Source organism: Hyla sarda, chromosome 1, assembly GCF_029499605.1.
Source record: "Hyla sarda isolate aHylSar1 chromosome 1, aHylSar1.hap1, whole genome shotgun sequence".
Taxonomy (NCBI): Eukaryota; Metazoa; Chordata; class Amphibia; order Anura; family Hylidae; genus Hyla; species Hyla sarda.
Genome location: NC_079189.1, coordinates 581,388,369 through 581,396,876, shown reverse-complemented (window position 1 = coordinate 581,396,876; position 8,508 = coordinate 581,388,369).

The window sequence follows — 8,508 nt, the reverse complement described above, 5'->3', positions numbered from 1 at the left end:
CATGGTTAATAGCGCGGAACTGATCGTGGTGCCGCGCGATATTAACCCTTTAGACGTGGCATTCAAAGTTGAACGCTGCGTCTAAAGTGAAAGTAAAGCACTGACGGCTGTTCAGGATCGTCGTGGCAAAATCGTGGCATCCCAAACAGCTTACAGGACAGCAGGAGGGTCCCTACCTTCCTCCATGCTGTCTGATCGCCAAATGACTGCTCAGTGCCAGAGATCCAGGCATGAGCAGTCAAGCGGCAGAATCATTGATCAGTGGTTTCTTATAAGAAACCATTAATAAATGTAAAAGTTCAGTGTGTGCAATGTTATAGCCCCCTATGGGAGCTATAACACTGCAAAAAAAAGTGAAAAAAAAGTGAATAAAGATCATTTAACCTCTTCCCTAATAAAAGTTTGAATTACCCCACTTTTCCCAATTAAAAAAAAAACTGTGTAAATAAAAATAAACATATGTGATATCGCTGTGTGTGGAAATGTACGAATTATAAAAATATATCATTAATTAAACTGCACGGTCAATGGCGTACGCACAACAAAATTCCAAAGTCCAAAATAGCGCATTTTTGGTCACTTTTTATATCATGAAAAAATGAATAAAAAGTGATCAAAAAGTCCGATCAATACATAAATGGTACCACTAAAAACTGTAGATCACGGTGCCAAAAATTAGCCCTCATACGTAGAAAAATAAAAAAGTTATAGGGGTCAGAACTTCACAATTTTAAACGTATACATTTTCCTGCATGTAGGGTATCATTTTAATTGTATGGACCTACAGAATAAAGATAAGGTGTAATTTTTACCGAAAAATGTACTGCGTAGAAACAGAAGCCCCCAGAAGTTACAAAATGGCGTTTTTTTCTTCAATTTTGTCACACAATGATTTTTTTCCGTTTCGCCATAGATGTTTGGGTAAAATGACTGATGTCATTACAAAGTAGAATTGGTGGCGCAAAAAATAAGCCCTCATATGGATTTTTACCTGCAAAATTGAAAGGGTAATGATTTTTAAAAGGTGAGGAGGAAAAAACGAAAGTGCAAAAACTGGAAAACCCTCCATCCCCAAGGGGTTAAACAAAAACACTGACCTTCACAAATGGGGTAGTTAAGGGTTAAATTAACTATCCTATATTTTAAGGACAAAATGAAACGTCACTCCTCTTGATGTATGGTTGAATAAAGCCACACACTTTTTTTTCACGGATTCTTTGAGTGCTGCTGTTTTGCTTTTTGAATGTATTTGGACCTGTGACCGGGTTATCCAGCCTGCACTGAGAACTTTATATTGTGCTGCCCATTCTTTCTAAAACTATATTTTAAGTGGCATATAAGTAACATGTGACCAAGTATTATCGAAATATCTCCAGCCGTTTGGAAGTTATGCAGTAACACATATTTCCCATAGACTTGTATTGGACTTGAAACAAAAACCCCGACCCTGGCAAATGGGGGTGAGTAAGGGTTAAATTACCTATCCTTTATTTGTTGTTGACATATAAGTAACATGTGTGCCAAGTTTCATGTTAATATCTTTTGCCGTATGGACATGATGCTTGAACATGTACACATACACACATACATACACACACACATTGAGTGTTATATATATATGGATAAATAAAAGTTCTTGTGTACCTTTGGCATCTTCGCATAAATACATGATCACAGTAGCGCTCGGAGGTCAGAACCCCCGCATTTTCTGCACTTCCTTTCCAATTACGATTAAAAGACGAATTTTGAAAATTAAATTGAAGATTTAGGGTAGCTAGTGCTACCATAAAACATTTTTATGCCCTGACCCAGGCCCAGCAGCATCAGTAAACCATATATTGGCTGAATGACACAGCCTGGAGTTGGCTGAAGCATGAGGAGACACCAGGGCTTCACAATCCCTAAGAATAAAAGTTGAATTTTGAAATTAAAATTTAGGATTTAGGGTAGCTAGTGCTACCCTAAAAAATTTTTCGGCCCAGACCCGGGCCCAGCAGCATCAGTAAACCATATATTGCCTGAATGACACAGCCTGGAGTTGGCTGAAGCATGAGGAGACCATATAGTTGCTGAATGGCACAGCCTGGAGTTAGTGGCAGATGAGGAGACAAAAGGGCCTCACAATCTCAAAGAATAAAAGATGTATTTTGAAATTTCCATTGAAGATGTATGGTACCTAGTGCTACTATAAACATATATAGGTAATAGGCCCAGCAGCATCACTAAACCATGTGGTTGCTGAATGACACAGACTGGAGCTGGCTGAAGCATCAGTAAACCATATATTGGATGAATGGCACAGCCTGGAGGTGGCTGAATCATCAGTAAAACATATATTGGATGAATGGCACAGCCTGGAGGTGGCTGAAGCATGAGGATACCATATAGTGGCTGAATGAGACAGCCTGGAGGTGGCATCAGGAGTCCTGAAAGTGACCATAATGCAAGGAATTTCTGAAACTGGGGACCAGCACCTTAATTATGTTTTGCAGTATCCATGGCAGCACAATGAGAGAGCCTGGGGGTGGTAGCATCAGCATGAGGAGACAATAGAGCAGCACAATTAGAGAGCCTGGAGGTGGTAGCATCAGCATGAGGAGACCATAGAGCAGCAAAATTAGAGAGCCTGGAGGTGGCAGCATCAACATGAGAAGACCATATGGCGGCACAATGACAGTGCCTGGAGGTGGTAGCATCAGCATGAGAAGACCATATGGTGGCACAATGACAGAGCGTGGAGGCGGTAGCATCAGCATGAGGAGACCATAGAGCAGCAGAATGAGAGAGCCTGGAGATGGCAGCATCAGCATGAGGAGACCATAGAGCAGCAAAATACATATATTGGGCCTCATTTACTAAGAGTTTCGGGTTTTCACTAGTGGGAAAAGTTGTTTCAGACTTGCAGGATTCCTCTCTATGTACTATTGGGAAAAGTCGGGAAAATTTTCTGACCAGCTTTTTCTAGGTCGATATTTCCAGCCATTTACCCACAGGATTTTCTGTGAATTCAATAGTAAATTGGTCGGCTTGTGAAATCACGCCCCTTTTGCGACAGACCACTCCCCTTTTTCGGGTTTGTCAGATTTTTAAGACACTGTTGCACACTGGCGCAGACTGGCGCAGACATGTCTCAGACAAAATAACCAGTCAAAAACTGGTCGGTTTCAGCTTAGTAAATGAGGCCCATTATGTATGCTATGATTGAGCTCTGTTTCTTTGTACACCAAATTCAGTGTGAACGGGCACCTATACACATTTTACATTCAGTAGCGGCTTTGTCCGCAGGTGATCTCATTCACACTGTGCATTTTGGTTCTACTGGTCGTACCACACCTTTTGATCACATGTTCTTAATTTACTGATTTTTATCACACCTGTGTTTGTCTTTTCCCATGCAATTGTTGTTGTCTATAAAAGCAGACCTTGTGCATTTCTATGTTAGCTGGAACAAAGAGCGGATTGCCGTTCGAAACGCGTCCAGTATTCTCTTCACCATCTATCATGATGTATTGATTTTACTTGAATAAAACTGGAGTTTGCATTACTCTGCTGGTTCATTTTTATCTTGTTTGCCGGTAATTACTTTTGCCTGGACTTTCACAGTATCTAGGCCGTTGACAGATTAACAGGTACAAAATAGTACACTACTTAGATGTAGGTATGTGGTATGCACTTATGAGGGAAGAAAAATGTGTTACTATACGCTTAATAAACGTATTGGAGTAAAACACCAGCCGGTGATTACTTTTGGCTGTCCTTTCACAGTATGTAGGCCCTTGACAGATTAACAGGCACAAAATAGTACATCACTTAGATGTAGGTATGTGGTATGCACTTATGAGGGCAGAAAAATGCACTACTGTATGCTTAATAAACGTATTGGGTTAAAACACCAGCTGGCGATGACTTTTGGCTGTCCTTTCACAGTATGTAGGCCCTTGACAGATTAACTGGCACAAAATAGTACACCACATAGATGTAGGTATGTGGTATGCACTTGTGAGGGCACAAAAATGCAGTATAGTACACTTAAAAAAACGTATTTTTAGTAAAACACCAGCTGGCCATTACTTTTGCCTGGACTCTCACAGTATCTAGGCCCTTGACAGATTAACAGATACAAAATAGTATAGTACTTAGATGTAGGTATGTGGTAAGCACTTATAAGGGCAGAAAAATGCGCTAATGTACGCTTAAAAAAAGGTATTTTAGTAAAACACCAGCTGGTAATTACTTTGTCCTGTACTTCAACAGTATCTAGGCCCTTGACAGATTAACAGGTACAAAATAGTACACTACTTAGATGTAGGTATGTAGTATGCACTTATGAGGGCAGAAAAATGCACTACTGTATGCTTAAACATAAGTATTTTTGCACAACACCAGCAGAACACAACAGTGCTGCAGCACAAAAAAGCTGTGTACTAAACCCAAAATTTCACTCTGTCAAAGACTATTAGGAATGGACTGCTGGCTATTATACCGTTTACAGACTAGTATAACCAGCAGATGATTTGTTGTGGAACAAGGACACTGAATTGTGCTGAAAAATTATTCCTGCCTCCTCTGCTAAGGTTTATGAAGTTGAGGCAGCTTGTTGAAATGTATGAGGCAACACACAGCTATCTGCCCCTCTCTGTAATACAATGCTAAAGAAAGTAACTGGGAGGTTAATGGCTGCAGTAAAAATCCTTTTCAGTGAAAAAAACTGCTCTCTGTCCACCAGAACGCTGATGTGACTAGGATGTGAAACGCTGCTTGAATGAGCTTTTCTGTGTAACACATACAGCGAAGTCCATCCTATCTGTATGCAGTGTAATGAATTATATGACGAGCCACAAAATGTCCATTTTGTATTCACGAATATTGTCACTAAAGAATATTAGGAGATAGATAGATAGATAGATGGATAGACAACATGGATAGATAATATAGATACATGGATAGTTATCCGCATGCGCACACGTGCATGTGCATATGCGCATGCGTGCATGTGATAATAACCGCGCATATATTGAATATGCAAATTTCACAAATATAGGATGAATATTCGTCCATATATTCGCGAAATATCGCAAATTCGAATATGGCATATGCTGCTCATCACTAGTAAAGACTTTATGCAAGGCACTGTAATTCTGGTTGTATTTAGTCACCACTAAGGGGAGCTCATTGCACAAAAGTCTGTATAGCTGGTAGAAATGACTATTGGAATGAGGACAGGGCTCGAGGGCCCACAAATCTTAAGTCAGAAAAATGCTTCTCAGTATAGGGGATAAATAGCTTATTGTGGAGAGTCCTACCATTGGGGACAGGATGGGACAATGAGGAGCGTGTGTCATCTACTGGTAAATGAATGGAGAGCGTGCTGCTCTCCATTCATTTCTATGGGAGCACTGATGATGCCCGAGAGCTGAAATCTGGTCTTTTCGATGCTCTCATAGAAATGAATGGAGCATGTGGCGTTATAGTGAAGAAAACTGTGCCCTGTAGCGGAATGTGACCCTCCATACAGTGATACAGTATTCTGCTTTACAGACGCTCCCTCTCATTCCATTCCCACTACCCTCTCTCAGGTGGACGGGGACACAGTTTCTACACTGCTTATACAGACTGTGGAGCGCAGACAGAGGAGCAATCCACATCCTTTCTCCCACTTGCCCTTGGCGCATATCTACCATCCGCCCACTATCTGTTGCAAGACTTAAACTCTCACAGCATGCCGTGCAGTGAAAACATGCTGGAGATTATAGTCTTAAAACAACTAACAGACGGATGGTGGATGTGTGTGGCACAGGCGGGTGGGAGAAAGGCTGGAAGATGTGCGGATAAAATTTGTCCCCGTTCCCCTGAGAGAGGAAGCGGGGATGGAGTGAGAGGACGCAGGCAGTAAAGCAGAAAACTGTGTCTCTGTGCGGAGGGTCACATTTCACTACAGGGACACAGTATTCTTCATTACCCCATTGCCAGAGATTTCCTGTAAAGGGGTGCTCCGTTACCTTGCTGTCGGAGCTCCGCTTTCCAGCGTCTGGAAGTTATTGTTCCGAACGATGTGTGTGCGGTCTTCCGTGTTCAGGGCCGCCCCTCGTGACGTCCCTCCTGCCCCCTCAACGAAAGTCTATGGGAAGGGGGTCTGCCAAAGTCTGTAATGGTGTCTCATGAGGGGTCCATGATTAATATTATTGCCCAGAAGAGCAGATTACTCTAAATACTCCTAAGTAGTGTTGCTCAGTTATTGTTCGGTTTAGTGCAAGTCCTATAGCATACGTATACCCTCTCATAATAATGATCTCTAGTGAGTTAGCTCCCTCATGGATTATACTACTCTATGACTGTGCATATTGAAGCCAGGGCAATTTTGGCACTTCTTATCAGCTGGGGAGAGGCAAGATCTAAAAAAAGAAGGGGGTAACTGAGGGTAAAGGTGCAGCAGCAGGGGCAAAATAATAACAAAATTCTATTAAGTATCCATCCCCACATGTATATTTAGATTACCACAAACTTTTTCACAAACACGGCTATTTCCCTTTTGCGGAGTTGTCGCTGAGTGATGTATATAATAATCTGCACATAAGCAGTAACAAATGTTGATCTAAGCACAATGACAACACATCAGTCTACAAGTTCTGCTCTCCAAAACACAAATCAGCAATTTTACTTAACAACAATAAAAAACCTATAATAAATCAGCCTATGAACTGCTGCATTTATTTGTCACTTTGTGTCTCTCAATAAAGTTTGAAAGCTCTAAAAACATGGATGGACGCCAATTAAAACTGCTGAGAAGATTACAGAGGTATTTACTTACATTTACCTTACTTGTTTACTTTCTTGGAAAATAAAAAGAGGATTTTCATCAAGCGCAGGATTATTAAGTTGTTGTGGGAGATTTATCAAAGCCTGTCCAGAGGAAAAGTTGCTGAGTTGCCTAAATCTTCCCCAATAGGGAGAGTTGTGTCAAGATTTAGGCTGAGTTCACCTTTGCCGGTTGCCGGACATATGTGAACCCAGCCTAATATAGGCAATGTATGATGAAAAGACTAAGGTTACATAGGCCACCTCAGGAGGGTGTGAATGCCAAGGACAGATGTCATTGGCTCGTCATCCATGCCTCCTGATTAGCCCGGGTGTTGTCACAGCAATACATGATGCATCAGCCAAACACAGAAGGAATTAACCCTTCAGCCAGAACACCCATTACAGATGGCTTATCTCTCCAAGAACAATAGGGTAGAGTAAAAAAAAAAAATCTAACACATCTGACATTTGTTATTGTCATTTGTCAAAAGGTTTATAGGCACCCTTGTTTTGACTTTGGGTTTTTAGTGTCTCTGTTCTTTGAAAAAAAAAACTTTAAACATGTCGCAGAGACCCCCATCGATCATTAGAATGAGCGGGGAGAAGCGTGTGGTAGTGTGCTTCATCGCCTAACTCAAAGCAATATCCTTCCTGCTTCACAGGATGGCCCTTTTATAAGTCTTATGATGGGTCATTCTAATGATTGGTGGGGGTCAGCACTGAGACATGACAAGGACAAGTAGGGGGAATTTTGCAAACAATGTACAAAAAATATGCTAATTGTTTCTCTGTGTTGTATTGACAGAATGTACTATGTTTTAGCTAGTAAGTTTAGAGTTTTTGCTCTGTTCGCCAAAGTGAAGACTATTAGCCTCTAGGCACTGTGGTTTCTCATTTGCATGTGTATATGAGCTATTTAATATTTACACATTTTTAATTTTGCCAAATTTTACTAAAACCTATTTGTACTTCTCACCAAGCACAGATTATACACACTCAACCCAACAGTGAAGGGATGATTTTCTTCAAAATGTATGGAGAAGCTTGCAAATTTTTATGAATTTTGCACAAAAGCTGCATGTGAAATAACAGTGGGAAAAAGTCTGAAAACAACAACAAACGCAAATGATACATCTTCCCTGCTTTAAATATCTACTCAGATGTTATCTTCAGTGTCCAACTTAAAGGGCACCTGTCATTTGCTAAAAGCTTTTATATAATGTAGATAATAGGATTATATGTTTTTTTTATTATATTTTTGGGAGAAAAAATGCTGTCCCTGCAGCTAATGCCTGTGTGTCTCTGGGAGGAGACCAAATGCTAAAAGTGTGGGCGGGACAAGCAAGGCTCTGTGCAGTATCCTGGCTTGTCAATCATCCTGACATGTCCGCCCGCAGCGCTTACTGCACAACGCCCGGCTTGTCATCAGTGTACAGAGCCCTGCTTGTCCTCAGTGTACAGAACTCCTCTTGTCCTCACTGCACAGAGCCCTGCTTGTCCTCAGTGTACAGAACCCCACTTGTCCTCAGTGTAAAGAGCCCTCCTTGTCATCAGTGTACAGAGCCCTGCTTGTCCTCAGTGTACAGAGCCCTGCTTTTCCTCAGTGTATAGAGCGCTGCTTGTCTTCAGTGTACAGAGCCCTGCTTGTCCTAAGTGCACGGAGCCCTGATTGTCCTCAGTGTACAGAGCCTTGCTTATCCTTAGTGTACA